This window comes from Cygnus olor, chromosome 2, assembly GCF_009769625.2.
Source record: "Cygnus olor isolate bCygOlo1 chromosome 2, bCygOlo1.pri.v2, whole genome shotgun sequence".
In the NCBI taxonomy this organism is placed as follows: domain Eukaryota; kingdom Metazoa; phylum Chordata; class Aves; order Anseriformes; family Anatidae; genus Cygnus; species Cygnus olor.
This window is the reverse complement of record NC_049170.1, coordinates 52,047,519-52,073,073: the sequence shown is the minus strand read 5'-3', so window position 1 is coordinate 52,073,073 and position 25,555 is coordinate 52,047,519.

Genomic DNA, 25,555 nt, shown 5'->3' with positions numbered 1-25,555 from the left:
ACTGGTCAAAGCACTGAGAAGTTGGGAGCTAAAAGAGACATGTGTGTACATATACAGACAGCATGATCTTTTAAGCCAAGTTTCCTCAGGAAAACAGGCTAAAAAAAGGAATATGGTGGTAGTTTTTTCAAAGCTAGTTCAAATAAGGAGATACATTGTATATCCTGTTCAGCATGCCTTTTTTAAGCTATTGGAATGCAGTTGCATTCATAAACAGCTATAAATACTTCCCATAGAAACAGCATATAGTTCTCCTCTCCTTGTTCCCAGCCAAACTTCATCTCTCCAAATGTAAGACAAGAGCCTATTTTGGAAGCTGAACTTCAGCAATGTGTGTATTCCTGCAACTTGGAAAAGGACAAGCTTGTGAGAAACAAAAGCAACATAAAATGCCCTTCTATCATTAGATTTAGAGTTCGTCTTCACTGCTTAGAACAGTAGTAATTTTAACCTTGCAGAAACTAGGATGAAGAAGCTATCCCTCAGATAAAAACTTAGGAAAAAAAAAAAAGTGTTTTTATTTTTACCATAACATAAAGCAAATTCAACATTTCCTGCCTGTCTGAAGCTGTTGTTTTGTAAATTTATCTCATCGTAGAATTAGAGCAGCTTGTTTTCAGGGTGCTTTTGACTTGAAAAAAAGTTGATCCATTCCTTTGCCACATCAAAAATAATACATTTTTTTGGTAATGACATTGAAGTCTTCAGAAAACAGGGCATGACAAGCACAGCACAGATTCATAAGGTTGCACAATACACATTTTCAAGAGATTATTGATTTGAGAGGACTTTTGTCTCTAAGCTAAGCAAGAGGCAGGCCCAGCCTCTTGTTTTCTGTTTGAGGAGCAACAGTAAATCCAAGATCTACACCCCAGGGTTACAACTTGTGAGGATAAGGCCAGCAGCATAGAGCAGTGGCTTTCTGTTTTATGTTCACACAGGAGCCAAGGAGCATATGATGATGCCAAGTACTTGTTACATCATTTAGTTCTTTTCCAGTACTCCCTGATCTCCAAGTTCAAGTTTGCAAGGCTGACATTTGATTTCATTTATTAAATGTAGATGTACTCTCATTGTAAAAACCATGCTTGAGGGAGGGACAAATGAACTGCATACATGGTTCCTGTAAGCACTTAACTGTGCTGGCAAGATCACAGGCTAGTACTACCACCATACACAAAAGAAGCCATGGCTATGCCTTCGTAGCACCCTTACGTAGGGAAGGGAACCAGCCATAGCTAACTGCAAGAAACCCAGTTTAAAGATGACTGGTGGTACCACCTTTCTTGCAAAAATCCTGACTTCCTACACTTGCATAACTGGCAAGGGAAGTGGAAAACCCCTTTGAAAACTGAAGGGAGTACAGCTCTTCCTGCAAGCTTCAATTCCTATGATTAGCAAGACTTGGTCAGGCCACTCCTTTGTAAAACAGAAAACTCGGTTTTAAGGCCATATGTGCTGGATCAAACCCATCAGCAAAGTGCTGAGCTGTTGCAAAGTCAGTTTGTCTACACAACCATGTTCAAAAAGAAAAAAAAATGAAGGGGTATCTCATTTCTAGCATACTTTATGCTGGATTAGGTATTGCCTGTACTCCTACAGCTGGCACAAATCCAGCACAAATTCCACACCGTGTGTTCCGCTTAATTTGACACTTGATTCAGATCATATTTATGCTGCTTGGTGACCTGGTATTAATGAATGAGAATCAGATTTAGGAAGATTATTCCAGCCTAAGGTCAATCAGGGTAATTACAATCACTTAATTTTTTAATCCTGCATTACAGAGACCATTTCTGTTAAAATAATGCAGGCCCATAAAATTTTAAAATACTTATCAGCCATATTTCAACCCTCTCCCAGTTCTCCCAGTTCTGTCACAGGAATCTTCAGAAATTACTGGATTTCACATCAAAGCTGTGATTTATCTAAACTGCTTTTTCTCTACCCATTAACTCCTCTCTCCACCTATAAGGGATACATCATCCAAACAAGAGTGAGGAAAAATAATTTAAAAAAAAATCCATAAAAATAATGACTCTAACCAAATTCAGAGTGCTTGTTCATTAATATGACAATGATAACTTGGAGCAGTGCTGTATGGAGAAGACTTATCCTGATTTTCCCCTAAGAAGATCTTCTGTTAGTGTTGCCCTCCTCTCTGGGAGCTGTGCATGTATGCTTAAACTAGCAGGTTACTCTTCCCCCAACAGGGTTATCCCCAGAAATCCCTGCATCTGAGATGAAGAGTAACATTTCAGCCTGCTCTCCAGATCTATCCTTGACCCTGTCTTGCACTGAGTAGTGCCTTCCCCTGCAAGAATTTCCTTTGGCAACATATCCCAGACTTGCAGAATCACAGGATAACAGAAATTATCATTTTGAGATCTGCATTAGGACAGAAGTTTCATTTATACATACATACTATCTATTTCCATGCAAGAGTTCAAACAAATGGTTTAATCAAAACAATTTGATCAAAAAAATAAAATAAAAAATTAGAAGTTAGGTGTTCATATTTTAACTCAGCAAAAAACACTACGAGGTCCAAAGTCCTCACCTGGGCAACATTAGCACTGACTTCTACTTTATAGGCTCGGTCTCCCATTAATGCATCAAATTCATACATGTGGCAATGAATATATGACTGAACTGTATTTTTATAATCTTAGACCTCACCCAGTCAGGTGGACTTGGATACAGGTCATTAATTCAATGATCTGCAAGAGCTAGCAATCAACCACAACCTTTTCACTATAGCAACTAAATGATTTATATAATAAAGAGTAGTACATCAAGCCTGATGGTTTTATGATTATATCTTGAGCTATTCATCAAAACAGTTTCTCAAACATCTAGATTGGTCTGGTTTTGTTTAGAGTTGATTTCAGATATGTTAAGTCAGAAATAAGTAGTATTTACAGCTTGTCCACGTGGCAGAGATATAATTGAAATATTCATTTATCTTGTGCCATCTCCACATCTGCAAAGAACTTTCAAAACAGCTTACCTCAAAGCCAAAAGACCTGACAAAAATGTAGATGCATACACTATGCTTACCAAACCAATCAGCCATTATGACCACAAACTAAACCAGCTTACTTACAAACCTGTCTCGAAGATGGCCACAAAACTCATTTGTTAATATAAACCCCTGCTGCGGGAGATCATTTTTTTCTGATGAGATGAGATGTTGAATTAATAATCTGAAACCCAGTGAGTATTACCTGTGGTGAGTTTACTTATTTAAATGAGCAGAGGTATCACTGCTGTATTTCTATGTACCTGTGGTGAGTTTATTTATTAAATGAGCAGAGGTATCACTGCTGTATCTCTATGTAAAAATATCCTTTCCACTCAATTATGGCAACATTCTCAATTACAGTATTACACTGCCACCAAACAAGCAGGTGTTCCAGCATAGGAGAGGCTGGGTTTTCATGCACCATGCTCTAGCGGAGGTATCTAAAGACTACAAGTAAGACCCTTACTAATGCCCTCACCACTTCAGTACAGTTTACAAATAGGACTCCTTTATCACAGGCAGTGCCATCACTGAACTTGAGAATATGACAATGACAACTGCAAAGCACCCAGAGCAATTCAGCAAGATCCCTTGACCCTGTACTTGTTACTGAATGCTAAATATGCTGGAGATGCATCCAAATAGGAAGATAGAGTTAAACTGCTGGACCTACAGTGAATTTCTTAGCCTTCCTGTGGGTCCCAAAACAACAGCATTCATAGTCTACCCCACAACTCTTGGCAGTGATAGAAGTTGGCAGGAAGCCTGAGGACTGCTTCACTCCTTGGGACCAGACTACTTGCCAAAGGGAAGAGCTACAACCACCAGGAGGCTATTCAGGCATACTGAAAAGCAAGTAAACCACTTTGAGGAAGAATACATAGGTGCTGGTTTACCTAGCACTTACTATTATTTCTCTTTAACTCCGATCTTCGGTTTCACTGCCCATATCCTGGTTAAAACCCCATTATGTAAAAAGACACTGCACACATGAAAATTGCCCTCAGGTGGCTGGTTTATTTCAGAAATAATATACCTAAAGCATATTTTGCACTGCAGTCTTGTAAGTCAGCAACAGCCAAACATCTACTGAAGACTAATGAATTAAACCGTCACAAACTTACCACTGAACAAAGGTAGGCAATGACTTTTATTCATCCAGCTCCTTGCTTGGAAAGGCAAATAATGCCTCCCCACATCAGCTGCATTGTCTGTATTCTTTAAATACCCAAGATAGATGCATGTACAAATGTGCAGACAAGAACAACAAATATAAATATACCCCCCACCCAACCACAGATCAGAAAAGTGGAGAAATTCCCCACTTAGAAGGCCAGAGGGACATCTGAGAGTTTATAACCCGACAGTCTCCATAAAACAGGCCACTGATCTTCATCCACATGCACTGTACCACTAATTTTAAAGTACTGCTGTGCACATAAGCCTATTCATCACCAACATGTTCCAGAAGTTTTCTCACCTAATACAGCATTGCTTAAGCTGAAGAGAGATGCGTGTGTCTTATAACACCATAATAAAGATGTGTGTGCAGTGCAACATGGCCTCATGATGCTCCTTGCTGGTAACACACTCCAAAAGGAGGATGCAAAAGAAAAAAAGCAGCAGAACAGGCACATCAGCACAGCTATGACATCTTCTGAGGGAAAACTACAATAATAAGAGCCTGGGCTTCTCCAAGAACAGCTCATTTCTGGGCCTGCTCTTCATCCTCATGCCATTTTCAGATGTTCGTCATGTTACCATGGTGTCTAGGAACCCCAGGCAAAGAGAAGAACCCTACTGTTCAAAACGTGGTGCAAACCAAACTTCGTGCAGAACTAAAACTGCCTCAAGCAGCTTGTACTTGCCAATTTACCTGTAATTTCAGAACAAATAGAAAAATCCTCCTCTACAAGTCTGGCAGCCACTGTGCTCTTGCCATGAACTGGCTGTGCTTCATCCTCAACTTATTTCCTTGTCCCTTCTGTTAGTTCTGACCAAGTAGCCCTACACTCTGAGACGGCATTTCTGTGGCAGTTTTTGACACAGGAGTCAGATGGAAGGAGAGCCACCTTTGGCAAAACTGTTCTCTTGTTCATGAATCTCAGCCTCTCACTGCTCTCTTAATAATGGCAGATTTTCCACACACAAATAAAACCTCTTCTGCCAGTATTGCTGATTGATTTCAGTTGGTGGACAATTCCCCTAATGCCAAAAGAGAATATCTCCCCAGCTTTCCCGGGAGAAATATTTGCCTTAGAAAATATAAACCTTTTTAAGGATTTCCAGTCCTGGAGAAGGAGTTCTCAGAATATTTAACCAAGGAGTCAAACAGAATAGTAGCCCCAAGGAGTACAGGTCTCAGCAAACAGACTAAAACCAGGCCTTCAAAACCACAACTCAATGGAAATTCCCAGAAGGCCCTTCTGCTGGTAAAAGGATGCTGCACACTTATAATTAATGTAAAACTTAATTAGAATCTCTGGGAAAAAAAAAAATCATTTTGAGGCAGTTATAAAAAGAAGGCAGTTATAAAAATTATTTATCATCTCTATTTCTAGAAGAGAAACAAGGGCCTCATTCTTGGAGGCATTCAACAGACATAACAAACAGTCAGGTTCTGCTTGCCAGCACAGAAACACTCTGAAGGGATCGTACCCACCCGTATCCCCTCCACCCAGTCAGCATTACCCGTGTACAACCAGCTGAGTCATTGCACAACATAGCTGCTGTTTCAACATCTCCACCTGTTGCCTCGTTCATATGCTTTAGGGCAACTCTTTCACGCCACCATCACCCCATACCTGGGAGATGAGACACCTTACCAGACAGCACACACCATCTGTATTACCTGCTGGCCACGAAACAGTGCCACAAGCCTGGTAACAGAAGTCCTGATGCCATGCAAGCTTCATTTGGTACATCATGGAGCACTGGAGCTTATCAGGGCACCAAAACTCAGCTTCACGTGCTTTGGAAAACAACCTATAGACAATGCTCTTGGGAGCCACCTACTGGCAATGAGGAATTAACCATTTGCATGTCCACATCAAGCTGAGATATCCGCTACAAAGAAATCCAAGCCACTCATAACTCCACCATCTCAGGCACCTCCTAAACTCTTGCATTCATAACCGGAATCTTCTGAAGAATTCTGAAGATTCTGAAGAATCACATGGAAATGATTATTTAACTATAGCTAAGCACTATAGCCCTATTTAATAACAATTCCTAGCACTTCACATGCTGTGTGCTATCTAAACATTATCTTCTTGTCTAACATGTTTGAACTCTAAAAAATGGAAGGCACTGTAGGAGTCACATATTATTTTCATGTTAAATGCAAGACCCTAGCAAGGACATGTGAGAAAAGTGGGATTAAAATCCAGGCCACACAGCAAATTGAAGTGCCAAAATTTGAAGACTCAACTCCAAGACTGGAAGCACTAAAAGAAGCCAAATAAATTCCCGGAAGCTGGGCTGGAAGAAGGTAGCTGGAGGTCACACTGGAACATTGCCACTGGAACAAGAATGTGTGAGATGTATGTGGACAACCACGTAAAGGAGAAGAGGTCTTCCCCCACCACAGAATGGCTATGTGAACGCAGACCCTTGGGCTAACACAGATACATTGCAGGTGGCAAAATGGGAGAGAGCAGATGATGATTACGCTGCATCTCATGCTTGGATGGATTAAATTGCTTCACTGCTAAGTGCAGATCCAAAGGCAAGGAAAGGCTTCCAGCAGTGTAGTTGAAAGAGCTGAGGGGTAATTAGAGGAAAAAAAAACATATACATATTCAGAAAAAGAGGTACCTTTCCAGGAAAGAAGAAATTTCTGGCACAAGGACACACGTAACACATATCAGTTCCCCAGCCTGAGGGCACAACCCCGCTGCATCCATACTGTATGGACAACAGCCCCTGGTACACATCATTTGCACCCACAACCCAGGGAAGAGCACAGCCAGCACATGTAGGTCTCTACCGTCAATGCCCAGCATTTCATGTGAAGGGAAGAAAACAGGTGCTCCAAATGGGAGCCATGGCACCTACCAACTCATACACAATGTGGATAACCAGTGGATTAAGAAAAAAATAAAAATAAAAATCTAGAGCAGTCTCTCAGGACACTAAGTACAGCCAGACACTAACTCTCTCCAAAATAATATGGTAGACAATGTCTACCAGAAAGATCTCAAGACCAGAGTCTGTAGACTTACACAAAGTATCAGGAAACCACTACAGAGGAAATGATTCATGTTTATCCTACTACATTTTGCATGGCAGGAGGTTTCCAGGGCATGCCAAGAGCCTAGCAGACAGAGCAGAGGTGGGTACCAAAGCAGAAAAACAACATGTATCATAGTTCTATAGGCTATTGTGCTGCAAATTCAAAGCAAAGGATGGAGATAAGAGACATGAAGTAATGTCATTGCATCTCACTCATGAAGTATTTTCTTAGCAAGATAGACATGAAACTTGCTTACCAATACACAAGTTGAAGTATACACACTCTTCGCATCATCTTCTAGTTACAAAGGAAAAGATGGTAGCTTAAACGCCTATGCTGTGTTTCATACTTGGTTTTAGATATAAAGCTTTATTATTTTAAACTTAAAAGTAGACCCAAACAGGTCCTGTTCATATATCATCTCTACCTCAATGCTCAGGTTTCAGTCAGCCGTCATTAATGCACCAGCTCTGTATTAAGACTTAAAATACTGCCAATTTTCTGTGTCCTTGATCAAGGTCCAATTAGTTTCTTGGTGTGAAGTGGTACTGTTTCTCAGCCCAGTAGTAGTAATTCTCCACATGTTTTTTTCCCTCCTCTCTTCATGTCCAGTTCCGTGCCAACATGTCTTACTGAGGCTGTCTGGCATACTTCTCCATTCTTTTTAATGGTTTAAAGAAAACATATTTTTCATTAAATGAAAGCACTTTGAATAGAATCTATTATGAAGGAGAGAAAAATATTTTTTTCTCCTGAGTGGCAGTTTTGTTGGGCAGTAAATTCATAACCGAGGTGTCTAAAATTGCTAAATTTAGAAAGTTAAGTAATAGCAGTTCTACGTGGGCCAAAGGATGATCTAAGGATGAGGGAAGCAATATATCTTTTTAACAATTGAAAGAGTTGGGAACATTCCCACAGTGAGAACATGCTTAGCAAATTTCTCTGCAAGTGGGACACTTGGATGCATGGAATATTTCAGCTACAGCAGTAATCCCACTGTGTTCTGCGCTGAAAGCAGAGGTCAGCCTTAAGGGAGTTATATTAGACATACAGTCAGACAAGGCAGGCACCTCAGGGAATAGCTCCTTGCACAAATATAAACACACCAGCTGCATGCAAGTTCTTAACTTCCAAGATGCCACAGCTGCCCCTCCTCTTCTCTCTACCTGTCTTTTATAAAAATAGAATTTGATGCCATGCTATGTTAAGATACCAGAACTTTCCTTCTTGCACAACCATTATTTATCATTCAAGTAAGCAGGGAGTAGATACCTGTTCAAGAAAAAAAATAATCCACACTGAGCTCAGACAGGTTGTTAAGGCACAGGTCTGCCAGTAGGAGGGAACTCCGTGTCAGAGATTCCCACAGGATGGAGAAATCTCCCTCCTCATCCTCTGATTATTTCTGCTGACCTATGGGTCCTTCTTTTCTTCTATTCAGATCTTCTTTTTCAGATCTTTTCTTCTCGCCTGTGTGGCTTGGGGAAGAACAACAACAATAACCCCACCTGTGTTTTACAGCCGTCAAGGAAGGGAAAAAGCCACACATTCATCAAGCAGTCAGGCACATGCTGACCCCACTGTAAGTAGTAGAGAAAAGGATGTAGTTTAGAATCTATTTTCTGCCATAACATAGTTTAAATCAGTTTGCTACTGCAGCTGAGGATCAGAAAGAAGAGTAATTACTTAAAATTAGAGATGACCCCAAGCCACAGACATCCAGATGTAAATTTTCTGAACCTCTCTCTGGATCCAAGGCCAGGTCCTCAGACAGTAACTGTACTGCAGTCAATGAAGCAAATAAACTGTTTTGAGTTCAGCACAACAGGTTTCAGAAGATGAAGAAAGGCTGACTGTGGCCAGTTAGAGTTTGTGGCATGACCCTCCTGGAGCAGTTTTTTACTCGCTTGCCTTTTACGAGCTGAATTACTGCTGTTATTTGGAAGGGAATTGAACACCAGCACACTGGAAGGGTATGTGTCTGTCTCTCGGGGCAGCCACATGATACTACTCACCCATCGGTCTCACTACCCACACAATTAAGTTCCTCTTTGTACATCTGTTTATTACCATAGCTTGCAGGACCATGCCCGAATTTTGACTGATTCTTCATCTGGCTCCATGCATCTGAAAACTGGACATCTACACTGAATGCTGCCAATTTCCAAACAAGCTCAGGGAGCAATACCCACATGAGTTATGTTAGCGGCCTAACTTGGGTGATCAAATACACTTCAGGCTCAATCTAGAAAGAGGGGGCATTTCTTCCAGCAGGTGATTTGAAGCGGTGGCCTGACTTTCTCTCTCTCATCACAACCCATAGAAAGAGACCACCCTCCAAATAGTGATCACCCACCTTAGATGACTCAAGTTCAGATCTATGAGTTCCTCCCCTACCTGAGCTGGCAGGCAGTGATTCATCTGCACAGCTCTGAACAGATCAGCCCAGTGCTCGACATGGAAACTTCTTTTTGCAGGGCCCAGCTGTTTCAGTACAACAACCACTGTGTTTTTAAAAATCCACAAAAACACAATCCCATTGTAGCTTTTTAGAGAATCCAGCAAAGCTTTAAGTCTCCACCCTGAAGACATGCGTAAGGCCAGTTGAGTTCCCCAGGGAGAAACACTGTGGCCAAGTCCAGACTGGAGCATGTTCTGCTTTTTCTTTTCTTTTTTTTTTTTTTTTTTCTCTTCCAATCTCAGCTGAGTGGCAACACATTTGAAAAAAGCAGCTTGAACCAGTCATTATTCTGGGATCCAGAGAGCACCACACACATACCTCACTTTAGTTCCCCTCCCAACACAAGCTCTTATATTATGAAATCTAACCACAATTACTTTTTTATAAATAGTGCAGTGTCAAGATCCTGCTGAGTCCCAATTAAAAAAAAAAAATATTTACAACTAGTCTTACTCATTTTGAGCACCACCACAGAGCAAGAGTTGGAAGAACTGATTTATAGCTACCAAGGAGTTGATACAGCTAGAATAGTTCCAGACTGATGAAGGACCTCTGATACAAATTACTACTGTTTAGTCCACTCTGTCTTAAAAACTGCTAGTTTTCAGAAATGCAGCTCTAAGATAGCTTTTGGGGAAAGGGTGCTTTTTCTATATGCCTCAGCATGATGTAATACACATACACAAACAGCTTGGATTTCAGAACAAAACCTGACTCACATATTTTTCGTGGTGGCACTGGACAATGAGCACCAGCAATTTAATAACAGCTCGTTCATGGAAGTTAGAATACATTTGTAGTACATAATATTAGAATACCAAGGAATAATGATATGATAGCAGAAGCTGTATCCTGGATACTTGCAGTCTACTCTGGGCTGTGCACTGACAGGCTTGTCTCACCTTGGGTGAGCTAGGCTGCTGCTCACCAGCTGAACTATTCATAAAATAGTTGCCCCAAGTATCCATTTCAGAAGGTGTTGAGGCCTCTGAGCACTTTGAGATCCTGAGAAGAATGGTAATGTACCAGGTGCAAAGTATTTAATAACCAGGAGCCAGAAATGGGAGGGCTAGCTAATTAGAAGAGTTGCACAGACATCTGTATGAGGGGACAAATGGGAAAAACAAAGAGAGGTTGGACTTAGCAAGGTAAGTGCCGCGGGGTGATCTGTACCTCTGAACATTTAGCCAGTGGTTTCAGTTCCAGGCAGAGCACCAGTTTGCCTGAGAACTGCAATGAGGTACAGCTGCTCACTGGGCCAGGAAATCCAAAGGATGATTCTGGCCAGGGATCTTGGATAATAAAAATTAGGCACTCAGTGGTGACAGCATCTCTGGACGCTGGAAACATATGGAAACCTGCAGACACGTGACTGCACTGAACAAAAGAAAGATGGTTTCACTTCTGAACTCTGCGAGCCTCCAGACAAAAGGCTGTGCAAATGTTCCAGCAAGATATCCTGGACCAAACGCATTCAATTCATTGAAACAGACAGTAACATTTTAAGTTACTTTCACAGAATGTACCTAATTATGTCATCACAAACTATAAAGGCTGTAAGAACACATGCTAGAGCCAATATCTTGACATCATGCACACATGCTTAATGTCTTACTAAAATTTACAAGTGTGAGAATAACATCTTTGTTTAACAACAAAGAAGCAATGCTGGGTTTACTTGTCTTAATCACCTTATGTATAAGATTATTTTTTCTAGAAATCCATACTCATGTGAATGAGAGTGTTTGCTGCAATGACACTAAAACAGTGTTACCTTCCATTTGCTATATATTTTTCTATTCCCGAAACGAGGGTTCTCAATGTACTTCTCTGATTTGACCAGGTATAGTCTATTTATTTATTTATTTATTTATTTATTTTGGTTATTCATGTAAAAAATAGGACTATGATTAACCGAAATTGTGTAATATGTCCAAAATAACTACAGTAGTAACAACTAGCAAATATTTTCAGCTGCTTCTGTGAGAAGTCTAGCAAGCAAACACATTGGCAGGAGCAATCTAAGTGTTAGGAAATGTTTCTGGAAATCAGACTTGAGACTTGAAATTTTCAGTATCTGCACCCAAATTCTGATTCCAAGCACTAGTTTAATCCAATCAAAGTAACCAATACAGCTCAAATTTGTATCCTGTGTAGTCATAACAAGCTGCTTGAGAACAATCTACAGATCAAGATATAATTTCAAATGCTGAATTAATTCATGAAAACACTACACTATTCAGAGATCATTTAAGAATAGACAAATGAGGCTAAAAGCATCCTACACAGTTCTTAAAAATTACTTTCCAACATGATAATGACTCTAAAATACTAATAAAATCTGATAAAATACTTGAAACGTGATCACTAGAAACATAGTAAATATAAATTTAATGTTCCCGTAACATTTCTATCTTTTAATATAAATACTGCCACAACTTACCAGACCTCCAACTCGAGTTGGAAGCATTCAACCAGTTCCACATTTTTAATATATCTGGCTTGTAGATAAACTCCAAATATGCAGTCTTGAGTCAAATGATAATGTCTTCTGGATACATGCTTCAAACAGCAGAGAAAACTTAATTATCAGAGCAAATAATTTAGGGCAGGCCCTTAGCATTTAAACCCACCATCCTTGCAAAGCTTCTCATATTTATCAGCATTGTGATTAATGGATGAGTGGTTTTCTCTTGCCAGTGTAAAAGATAGGGTCTAAACTCAATGGTCAGATGAAGAGATTATACATCACATTTTATACAGTCTCCTCCATAATATCAGATGAGTCACTAACCTCTGAGATTCTGTTACAAGCAGGGTGAGTGTAAGCACCTGAATGCTCTCTCCTTCCATAAATAGAGCGGACCAGAGGTAAATGCCCCATTTAGATATATCTTCACAAACTGTTAAGTCATGAATAAGGCAGTGAGATGAAGAAATGCACTATACGTGGACAGCAGTGTTTCAGGGCCACATTTGGAAAATGATCAGAAGTGAAGAGGAATGTTCAAGAGGAGAATTTATGGTAAATATGGCTAGACCTAAGAACAAAAGGTATTCCTTATTGTAGAAGACTCCCCCCAAAAAAACATATTTTTGAACAGGAAGATATTTTTCTTAAAGTCTCAACTACAAATTACTTGCAAAGTTAAATCAGAGCATCCCAAATATACTCCTCTGGACTACAGATACCAATAAGGAATGTCATGGATTAAAATCTTCATTTGACACAGGGGAAAAGAAGACAGGCTGGAAAATCAGGGAAAATATTAAATCAGATATATGGCAGTCCCAGAAAACCAAAACACCTTCCAAAATGGAGACATTTACATTCAAACCTCTTTTGACACCCACCGAACTATCATGTAAGATGCCCTAGAAAGGGGCATGCCTCCATGGCAGATTTCTGTAGTGTAGATAAAGCGAAAAGGTATTGGCAGACCAGTGAGGCACAGGCATGCAGAATGAGACATACCCCAGGGGCAGCAGCAAAAAAAGATTGTCTTCTTCAATCTCCAGCTGTCCAGCCTCCAGGCACTCACCTCTACAACCTTTAGACACACCAATAAATGGAAGATGACAGCTACATGCTTCCTTCTTGTTCTCTTCCTTTAATATTGGGACCAAAAGGAAAAGAAATTGTGCCAAAGCACCATTTTCTGGGGCAAAAGACTGCAATTCTGTTGGACATCATGATGGCAAGGTTACAATTTCTGTGGCTATATGCTTCTCAAGCGTCATCTCTGCAAATTTAGCATGCTAAATTTGCCTCCATTCTACAAAGCCTATTATACATTAAACCCACCTAAAAGACTTTTTTTTTTTTTTTTCCTGTACGTACTTGCAATGTGCAGTACTATACTCAGCCCAGCTATCAAACACTACCTTGGTCAAGAAACTTGGAAAAAAGTTCCCACAGCAAATTGTGCTGTCGGCTTTCTTAATGACTTCGAGTGATCAGTTCTGAGGACTTTCTCACTAAGCACATCCTTCCTTTCTACCCCTTTTTCAGCCTCTAGGTTAGCAATCATGGTAACACAGAGATATTGGAAGGCACATTATATCTCCAGCAGGCTTTCAAGGAAGTTTGACAGCACTGAGTTCATGGTTTTTCCTAGTCAGGCTTATGTTTTGCATACCAATTTATGAAGAATTAGCTACAAACTACTATTTGTCATCACAAACTTCACAGGACCATTCACAAAAAGAAGGTTGTAGGAAGCTCTGAAGTTTGAATTTGAAGCCTTGAACCTTTGAAAATTTAGATTTGGATTTGATATATAGAAGGGAAGAAAACATTTGCAAGAAGATGTAAAACTATAGGTAGGCAAGCATAAAAGAACCAGAAAAATTACAGAATAGTATGTCAGAAAAAGATGTTGAACACGGCTTATTTTTAAAGTTGCAGAGTTACATGTAGGGGGGATGGACTTTCATAGAATCATTTTCTTCCATATTTTTGATTTTCATTACTTGCATTTAAGTAAACTCAGAATTATTTGACGATGTCCCTGTTCAGAGTTTTTGTCCTGGATCCTTTTAGTGTCTGTTAATCTTCAACACTGGTATTCCCATAACAACTCTCATTTGGGAATTTAAATTCTAAACAATTTTGAAACCTACTTAAGGGTGGATGCAAGGCAGATAAAACAAGTTTTGGAGTTCACAAACAGGATGTCAACAAAGCCAAAAATTCACATTCAAAATGTTTTAAGAGATAGAAGATCCTAAGAGAGTGAATATTGTTAAACTTCGGGAAGCAGAAAATCTGAACTGGCATAGCATACCAGAAGATTTAATATACTGCAAGCTAAAGTACATAAGAGTTCTTTTAAGTTGCATATGATTAAATTTTTTTCTGATTATAATTACTTCTTCTAATCCTTCAAAGACTTAAATTCAGTTTTGATATGTCTGTCTTAAGTCCCCACCTAAATTAATCAAGATATCTTGAACTGGAATACACCACAACAATTAAGAATCTAGCCCTTAGAGTTCCAGTTCTATTGCTGATGGTATCCTGCACAAATGGGTGATGCAGTCTTATTCTGCTTCACTTAGCAATAACAGTCAAAGACGTTATAACTGCACATATATTTTCAAAGTACAGAAGAGAACGGGAAAGAAAAAAAACACCTGGTATCCATTCATGCACCTTGAAATACCATACATACCTTTATATCTGAAATACAGGATGCTACCCAGAGAACTTTGATTATATATTTCATTATATTTCATATTTGATATAGCAGATGAAATTGGTTAGCAATTTTAGCATCAAAAACTATGTTTTTTGCTTAAGTATCTGCTTAAGTATTCTGCCTAAGTATGCAATTGAGCAGGGAATTTTATTACTTGTTACAGAATCTAATGGTTGTAAAAGCATAAAACTGGTGAATGGATTTATCATGTTCTATAATAAAAGATCTGTTGGTCTTTTGTAGCCCTAACCTAACCAACTTCAGTGGCTTAGGTTACATCCACACTGGAACAACAAAGACCAGGACAGAGATCCTTGCAGGTGGAAGAACAAGGCTAATGGCTTTATTAGGTACATACGGTTGTTAAACAGACACCATGCAGTCAGATGTGCAAGTAGTTGTAATGGACTGCCGGGGGAGGTGGTGGAGTCCCCATCCCTGGAGATATTTAAAAGATGTGAGGATGTGGCACTAAGGAACATGATTTACTGATGGGACTCCGTAGGTCAGGTCAGTGATTACACTTGATGATTTTGAAGGTCTTTTCCAACCTAAATGATTCCATGAGTTCTGAAACTGGAAGAATGGTAGCCAGGTCACACTGAACCATGTCCATGCTAGACAGGATGGTTCACACAGGAGATAGGTCAAAGGACCTGCCTCCTAGACTCTCATCTGTCTGCAACACCTTGATGCAGGGGTTCTCTTGGATGTCCATAAACACTGACGTGTCATACCTGCATCACCTGGACCCAGCAAATCAAACTCTTTGCAGAGCTCCTACAGATACTTCTGAACAAGAGGAAGAAAGATTGTTGGAAAGCTGCATCCTGTGAAATCTGAAATGGACCTGAAACTGAGAATGGCATTGGATATTAACAACAGAGACAAAACATGACTGATGCATTGAAGTCCAACTGCCTGATTAGGAAAATAATTGTACACTGTAATTGGCTAAAATCACTCCATCAACTACATGGACAGACTATTAGAACATATACAAAATATGCTCTACCTAGAGTCCTCCTACACATGTTTGCATGTGAAACATGCAAGTCAACACTTGATTTCGTCCTTCAGAGGCACTTTGACTGGACAGAAGAATTGTCTGTTCAACTCTCTACTTGGGGTTATCTCTCAGCTGCTGACCCCAGTATCCCAGTCAGTGGGATACTCCCTTTACTTCCAGCAATACAATTAACTGAGAGGCCCATTAATGAATCTGCACAAAAGAAAGATGTTTCCATTATTTGCCATTTTTACTAGAATGAACATCTCCTAGAACAAAGGCTGAAATCAAGGCAAAACAGCTTTTCATGTGAGCAACAGAACAAAGTCATTAGCTACCCCAGAGGGTTTAAAATTCCTGACCTGCAAAAGGAGGGAAGTAGGCATTCCCTTCCCATGCAGAGGGAGCAGATAAAACTGACAGGAATAAGTAGATATGTATACAAAGGAGCCACATTAAAGGAAATACGCTTAGACCTCAATGAATGTCCCTTTTGGCACTGAAAATATACTCTAATGTATAGTTGCATGATTTCCCCAAACCTTTGCTGTGAGCAGGGACAGCTAAATGAAATACAATAAAAAGCAGACTGCTTTGGAGTTAGTTTCTTTTTTTTTTTTTTCCGAGTGTCACTGAACTATGCAGCTGTCATGGACACCTAACCACAGATCTCAGTAGGCAAAGACAAAGAAAGGAGCATGACATATGCAGTTGTGGTGTAGCAGAACAAGCAGCAGTATGAGTCATCTCCCTACTCTTGCAGGCAGGTAGAACCATTGCAATATCCTTGCTCTCTTGTTCAGAAGAAAAAAATGCTTGGATTCATTCTTCTGTCTTTTACACACAAAGCTTTAACTGAAGTCAGAATTTTATCAAGAATCAAGGCATTTCACTCACTTAGCACTTTCCAACCCCAAAGCTCAGTCATTAAATGAAGGAAGAAGAAATGCAGTAACTTAAACCAGGCATAGTAAAAATACAACAGAACAGAACAGAGTAGTTCAGTTGGAAGGGATCTTCAAACATCACCTAGTCCAACTACCTGACCACTTCAGGGATAACCAAAAGTTAAAGCATATTATTGAGGGCATTGTCCAAATGCCTCTTGTACACTGACAGGTATGCAGTATCAAACATTTCACTAGGAAACGTGTTCCAGGGTTTGACTACTCTCACGTTAAAGAAATTTTTCCTTATGTTCAGTCTGAACTTCCCCTGGCACAGCTTTGTGCTGTTCTCTCATGTCCTGTCTTCATTTACTAGGGAGATGAGACCAGCAACTCCACTTCCCCTCTGCAGGAAGGAGTAGAGAGCAATGAGGTCACCTCTCAGCCTCCTTTTCTCCAGACCAGAAAAAACAAGCGTCCTCAGCCCAGAAGGATGTTATGAAGGACAGTGTCAAAGGCCTTACTAAAATCCAGAAAGTTTACAGATGTTGCCTCCCCTTCATCCACCAAGCAGGTGACCTTCTATGATAAGGAGATCAAATTACTAAGGAAAGACTATGTTGACTCTTCCAGATAATAGCTTTGCTCTTTACATCCCTTTGGATATTCCCCAGGACGATCTTCTCCACAACTTTTCCAGGGACTGACGTTAGACTGACAGGTCTGTAGTTTCCTGGGTCTTCTCTCATGCCCTTTTTGTAGATGGGTATAATGCTGGCTAGCTTCCAGTCAGCAGAGACCTCCCCAGAATCCCCCAGCCTTTGACAAATTGTTGAGAGGGGTTCAGCTATAATGTCCACTAACTCCCTCAGTACTCTCAATGAATCCCATCAGGCCGCATGGACTTATCAATGTTGAGCTGATACAGCTTTTCCCTTACAATTTCAGTGACCACGGATGGAAAGTCACTGCTGCCCCAGTCATGGTCCTTCAACTCTGGCATCCAGGAAGCCTGAGATCTGTCATTGCTATTAAATACTGAAGCAAAAAAAGGCATTAAATGCCTCTGCCCTTTCCTTATCCTGACTTGTTAGGTGACCACCCACTTCAAATAAAAGTCCAATGCTTTCCTTTTCCTCTTCTTGCTGTTGACATACTTGAAAAAGCCTTTTTGTTGTTGTTGTCTAACACACAGTGGCCAGTGTCAACTCAAGTCGAGCATTGGCTTTTCTTGTTTTCACCCTGCACATGCAAAATGCAGCTCTGTAGTCTCCCTGTGAAGCCAGACCTTGCTTCCAGAGGTCATATATTTTATTTTGCTGCCTCAGTTCCAGAATGAACTCCCTGTTCAGCTCGGACGTTTTTCTGCCCTGCTGAAAATAGTTGCAGCTTGCACTGATAGACCCTCTGTAATTCATGCTGTTTAAATCATCAGTTATGTAGGGTCTGGCAAGCCAATGAGTGTTGCTTAGACTACAGGATCCCATTAATTCTGCCTTCTGTTACTCTTTTTCCATGTAGTTTGAGCACATTTGGCCCATGCTCACAGCTCAGGAACTGTTAGAACTCTCTCTTTCAAGTTAACTTCAACTGACTAAAAGCACAGAAGCTGTCTGGCAATCCTATAAAATGTATGTTTTCATGATGCTTTAGTATGTCCACAACGAACCCTAGCTCAAAAAGAAGATCATCAGAAACAAATAAAAAATGAAGAAAATGTCCTGAGCTATGCTGATGGTTCCTTTTAAGGCCAACAGGGCATAACAAGCACAACTCTACAAGCAGCTCCACTTCCCGTCTACTCAGGAAAATTCAGCAGTTCCTTTCCCTGGGTGCACTCACTTTCCCACCCACAAACTGGTAAAGGGATTAAGGAAAGTTTTCACTTACACCAAAAAAATAAGAAGCAGGCATTACTCCAACTACAGACCATTTGTTTTCAAAATTTGTGCATTGTTCTGTTAAGCTCTTTAGGTCACAACTCCTGATCTGTACGTGCTGCGATGCTGTTGCAAGCAAAGCAACAGTTCTGTAAGACACTCCTTTACTGACAGGGCTGGACAGAAAAATGCCTGAGGTAACAACAATAAATGTTATTGAGGCATAGAGAATGAGTGTTTTACCACTGTTTCCCTCAAGAATAAGCCTCTGGAGTGCTCATGCACCTGGCTTTGCCAGGGAGGTGTGGTACTACGTGTGTTTCTCATGCCTGAAAGCTGAGTCATAACTTCAGTCCACAGAAGCAAACCTAATGAAAGGTGAGATTTTTCTTTTCCTTGCCACCCTTTGACATGTTTCTGTGAAGATGCCCAATTACTAGAACAACAAGTACAGCCAGTGAGCACCCACTTTTGCTGTCCATCTAACAAGAGGGGCTCATGCCAATATACCCTTTATTCACATGCACATCTGCTTAGTAATGCTAGATAATGCTTTTCAAATAATTAAGTGTATCAAAATCGTTTCTTAGTCTTCATGCTGAGTAGGAGCAGAGGAAGACATTGCAGACTGATAAACACTGACACACAATCTTACCTGTGACCCCTCTATTCCAAAATCCTGCCTCTGGCCTAAGCCATGTATCTGGTGTTTTAGAAAAAGACACGAGCAGACTTGTTAGCGGTAAGATTTAGGATATGTCACCCCTTAGAAGGGTTTTCTGTCCTCATCCCTAAAAGTTAAACTCTGAAGTGTGAGACTTTTATGTCTACCTAAAATGTTTGTTAGCATTAACAACTATAATTCTGGGTATTCTAGTTATTTATATAAAAATGTCCAATCCCTTATTTAATCCTGCTAAATTCTCTGGCCTCAACAATGTCTTATGGCAACCTTTTTCACAGTCAAATCACATCCACAGCCAGGGACTTCAGAGCTTGCAGGCTTCCTGCCACGGAGCTGGTAAGACAGCAGCTCTGCAGGCCTGAGGAGGCTCAGCACTCACTAGGACTCTGCCTCCAGGGCACAACAAAGTAGCAGAAGCAATGCAGTCTCACCAGCTCTGCCGGGAAGCAAGGTGCAAAAACCAAGGCAGAGATTGGCTTATAGTCCCCAAATTAACTTAATCAGAGCTAGTTTTCTGCCTGCCCTGCATATCAGTATATTTCCATCCCATTCTTGGCTGTGCAGTAGAAACCCAAAAGCTCTGTGACACCTTACAACTGGCACAGATGATCCAGGACTTCTAGGTTCCCAAATCCTCCTTGGTTTGCAAGACTGGAAAGCAGCCTGCATTTGAGAAAGAAGAGCTGCTGCTGCAGCAGAAGCCTTAGAGCTCGGGCTCCAAAGCTTTATTTCAAAACAGAATTAGAGCAAAACAAGAGCAAAACATTTAATCTTCAAGTGGCCAAATAAAATTTCATCATTTTTATTTTTATTTGTTTATATTTTAAAATGGAACAACAGTTTAAACTTTTCAAAATCACAGTCATCTAAGCCAAACATACTTTTGGAATTCATGCAGTCATTACTGCAGTCAATGCAGGACCAGTGAAAGGCATACACAGCTTGCCTTAAGAAATGCAACTACATCCACGTTGTTGTATGTGGATTTTTAGGAGGTTTTCTATCAAAATACAGGTCACAATAAGAAGCTAGGAACAACAGATTCTGTGTAGTGTAACACATGCAGAGGAAAAGGTTTATTCTCATTTTGATTTATTATAACTACTGTCTCAGAGAGTTAAAAGCAGCAAGTCTGCTTTGACGTGCTAGTTAAAAGCTTGCTGCAGAGAGTCTGATGCACTGCACAGAGATATCTTTGCTGAAAAAAAATATCAGAATTGTTTTGCATTTGAATGGCTCCTCTTTCCAGACATGTCACTACAGAACTCTATAACCACATGCCAATACCATTTATAAAAAGATTCTCTACCTGGACAGCCTGTGAAAGAGCCTATACTTTGTCAGCATGCTGCTTGTGCTAACATTATAAAAAATAAACCAAGCATAGATCAACATTATTGATGATAGCTCAGGAACTGTTGGGCCATCGTACACTTTAATAGTCTTGCTCTGAAACTGGAGAGACTGAGTTTTAAAAATAGACCTTGAACAAATTTGTGCTGTTGAAGATTCTCTCAATAAATTTAATAAATCATATTCTTTTATCTAAAGTGATGAAAAAATCTGTCTAAATTGAAGAGAGAAACAAAAGTAATGCTTTTGGCAAATAATTCGTGACATGACAGATTTAGAAAGTCATCAGTAATATCTGAGCTGAATTCACCCAACTGAATTAAGACACCACAGAACCATAGCCTTACGTGTGCATAAGGATTTCTGCTTGCTCTAGTGCTCTGCAAGATCTCAGAGGAAGTAGAAATTTGACAAATCTGGGGGAGAAGAAAGAATGAAGTAAAAAATAAAAATAAGAAAAAAAATCAATATTATTTTTGAAAGTTTTGTGACATATAGACAATTTTTAAGATAGCACAAAAGAATGGGGAGAGAAAGCTCGTGAGCTCTGAACACCTGCATTTGGCAGTGCTGGATGATTCAACTGGCTTTCAGTATATCATAGGATTCGGATCAAAATGGTCATTCTTGTTTTAAAAACCCTCCACGGGTTTACTCATGCCAACCTGCAGACTGTGGCCTCTGTGTTCAGCAAGTTCTGGCTTTCTTTCCATCCTTTCACACATTCTCACCTCTAACAGTGCAAAAACTCTTTCTCTCCTTCCACTCCCTAATATCCATTTTGTGATTCACTAGTACACCAATTCCACCCATACAAACAGAATTCAACAACGGCAACAAAGAAAAACTACACCCTCAAGATTTTCCACCTTGGTTTGCCCTTGCTTTCTCTCCCCATCTACAACTGTTTGCTATTTGCTTTGGTACTTCTGCTGATGCTCTGACTGCAAAAGACTACTCAGACATGGGAGCATGAAGTACTCCACTTCCACTACACTTCAATTTTCTACTCATTGTAGTTACCTCTAATACCTATCCCAGACTACATATGCTATCCTATTTAACCCTGGAGTGATGGGGGTTACTACATGAAGGATGTTTTACAAAATATAAGAAATCATCTAGAAGTAATGAGAAGATAGCATAAAATGACATGGTACTAAGACTAGAAACAACTAGAGAGGGGAAAGTATAGTACTAAAATACATTTCAGTACTTCCAGGAAACATCACTGTAATATTTTTTCCCATTGACAAAACATCAACAGCGATGTTCTTCTATAGAAGTTGTAAAATTTTGTTGGCTCTGTTTGGATACAGCACTGGACTAAATCCTCCCTCAGCACACTTATGTTTAGCAGTTTAACAATGCTCTTGAAAAGTACAGTAAGGACTAGATCCATATCTACATATTTCTACTCTGAAAGTAACTTTCATAACTTTGGAAGACTGGGTCAGGTACCTCAAGTGTTTCCCAGATAAAAACACAATGCAAAGGCTCTTGAGTACAATGGAGTTCAAAAAAATATATTTGAGTTGACAGGTGATGACTCAAAGGAAGACCTGTGCCAACATCACCTCAGTATCCACCTGAAGGATGGAAAATAATCCATAGGGGTAAAAAGCTATAACCTTCCCTTGGGTTGCCTACAGTGGGAAGCCAATAGACAGTAATTCCATGTAGATATTCCAGATGCATGTTTATCACGTATGGGATACTTATAGCAGGTGGAGAGGAAGAGCATGTCTTCAAAAGAAACAGGTTATAGTAGGAGATGGAAAGATTCCTACACAGATGTACTTAGATACAAATCCTGGAGACATGTTTCAGAAAGCCTGCATGAAATGCAGACTTTCATTTCGTTTCTGGTAATGAGAAAGAGCTAAGACACAGGCTGCAGCAAAGGACACTGTCTCCTTTCTCTTGCTTTGTGAGGTTTTACTCACTTGTTCTGCCTGCTTGTAAATCCATCAGACAAAAATCAGCCCTTTCAACAGCCTATTCTACCCTCTGACTTCATCTTCTTGTGGTATGCTCCTCTGACCTTTCACTGTAAAATCTTCTCCAGTTTGTGCAATAACTCAGGAGTTTGTCCTTCAGACCACACTCCTCAGGATAATATCCTCAACTACAAGGTGTCTGAGACAAACTCTTTAATATGATCACCCATGCTCTTATAGGAATTTCACGTGCAAACCAATTTGGTCAAATATAATAAGTCCTGTAAATATAACTATTCGGGTTATTTTGTTTCATGAAAGCACATATTCAGCAAATACCAGTTATCACAAGCCTGAACAAGACCCTACATGTCCAACTCTTCAAGCAGAAAGTAAAGACAGGTCTTCAGCTCTGGCCTCAGTTTCATCTATCCAAATTTTCTCTTCTTCCAAAAGTTCATAGAATCATAGATCATAGAATGGCTTGGGTTGGAAGGGACCTTAAAGATCATCTAGTTCCAACCCCCCTGCCATGGGAAGGGATGCCACTTGCTAGATCAGGTTGCTCATGGCCTCATCTAACCCGGTGTTGATCAATTTGGGAAGGACAGCATCCCGTGGGAGGGACCCCACATGGAGCAGGGGCAGAGAAGGACCATGAGGGAGCGGTGGAGACAAAGCGTCAGGGACTGACTGCAGCCCCATTCCCCTGCACCACTTAGAGAGAGGGCTTAGGGAGAGGAGGAAAAAGAGGGTGGATGGCATGGGGGAAGGTATTCTTAATTTGCTTTTAACTCTCACTGCTCTAGTATGTTAGTAATAAACAACAAATTACATTATTGTCACAGGCAAAACAGACTCAGAGTAGGGAGATTAATCGGTGAGTGATCTCACCTTCCTTATCTCAACCCATGAGCCTTTTTTCATCATATTTTCTCCCCCTGTTCTTTTGAGGAGAGGACATGAGAGAGCAGTGCGGTGGAATTAAGCTACCTGTTGGTGTTAAACAACCATAGATTTGAATTGTGATGTTGTCATACATGATGTCATGTTGGGATTCTACAAAGAGATTGCTCCTTACAAAGCTTCACAAACAAGCACAATATGAGGATGGGATAGCAGTCTTTACATTCCCTATTTTCCCATTCCAGCCTTATTTACTGTCTCTCCATCATGTGCTATGAACAGAGATCATCTCACTGACCAAATTCAATTGGTGTTCTAGTACAATCATGCCCACACTCCCTGATATGTTACAGCAGCACAGTTTCTGTCAGCTCCCCATCCCTACAAGTCAGTGTGCATGTGTGTGTGCATGTTTGGGAAAGGAAGGCTGAAGGAAAGATGCAACTTCTAACCCCTGCTCTTCAAAGATTGATACAAAATCTAAGTTAGGGTTTCAGTTATTGAGAGGAGCCAGGTTTCTTCCTCCTATCCTCCTATTTTTATGCCACGAGCATAAAAGCACTCTGCTTCTGCAGCAGGATGCCTGGCTTGCACAGTTGTTCCTGTGATGACTGGGGACTTAACGTATTATATTACTTGCAGGAAAGCAGACCCCACATCCCCAGCCTGCAGGGATGTTCACAGTCTCTGATTTTGCACCTTAAAATTGAATTGGGTGAAAGAGAGATGAAAACAGCCTGCAAATAATTTGCAAACTTTCTTAGACACTGGAGTCCCAATAACAGGAAAGAAAAAAGAAAATAAAAATGTATTCTTTGCATCTGGTCCAGAAAGAAAAAAATATATATATATAATCAACTGCGAAACACCTATGTGAGCATTTGGCCAAAAAAAAAAAAAAAAGTTTAAAAAGTTAGAAAACAAAACCAAAAATAAGTCAAAATAACTACATTGAGGTAGCCCATCTTATCCAACCCCGTTGAAAAAACTTTTGCTATTTTTTTCACCAACATAAACAATCCAGATAGTCTCTCAAAAAAAAAAAAAAGCAACAAATCATTAACTGAGCTCAGAGTTAATAGCTTAAGAATATAAAGTATAATATATTGTAACAGCAGTAATAGAAAGAAACGGATTTAATGAGAATGTAACTATTACAACTAGTTTTGAGAGAGCTCAATGTGAAATCAACCAGAAAATGATCACTCCACAACTATAAATACAGAGTGCTAAAACCAAAATAAAGTCTCTAGCTTTGTGCAAAAAAAAAAAAACAATCCATAAATAAAATAAATAAATAAATAAATAACCCCCCGCCCCCCCCCCCCCACACACACTCCCTTAAACCATTTCAGGGGAAAGTATTTAATGCAGCTATAAAATGGAGAATTTATTTTCTTTATATTAAGTGTAGCTTTGATTGAATCTGTGGTATTAAACACTAATGTTATTGTAAGTAAAACACAAGGAACTGGAATTTGTGTTTGGCGTATAATCAAGAAATAAGTGAGTCACAAAGTCGAAGGATGTGATATGCCTTTATATGGCTTAGTTAGAGTTACTTTAGATGCACTGTAAAATAAAAGTATTCCTTACGCAAAGAAACAAAAATCTTTTCTCTTCAAATATGCACAGAGAGCTCATGCTGTAATAGTCTGTATATATAAACTCTCTTTACAAGTACAAACAGATTAGCATGTACAAAATATTTGGAGTTTGGCTGTGCATGCTGGATCTGTACAGCTGATTGACAGCATTTTCTCAACTACCTTGTAACTGACTGCAGGATATATTATTTCATTTTATTTTTTACAGCATTGTAGATGACCTACTACAATCAATCATGCCTATAAAATAAACTGAAAATCAGAGACAAAGCTCAGTTATTTTAGCTCCCACAATTCTAATCATAAGTGTTAAAATATTTGATAGTATAGTGAAAGTCCCAGCTCCCAAAAGTTTGTGGTACATGAA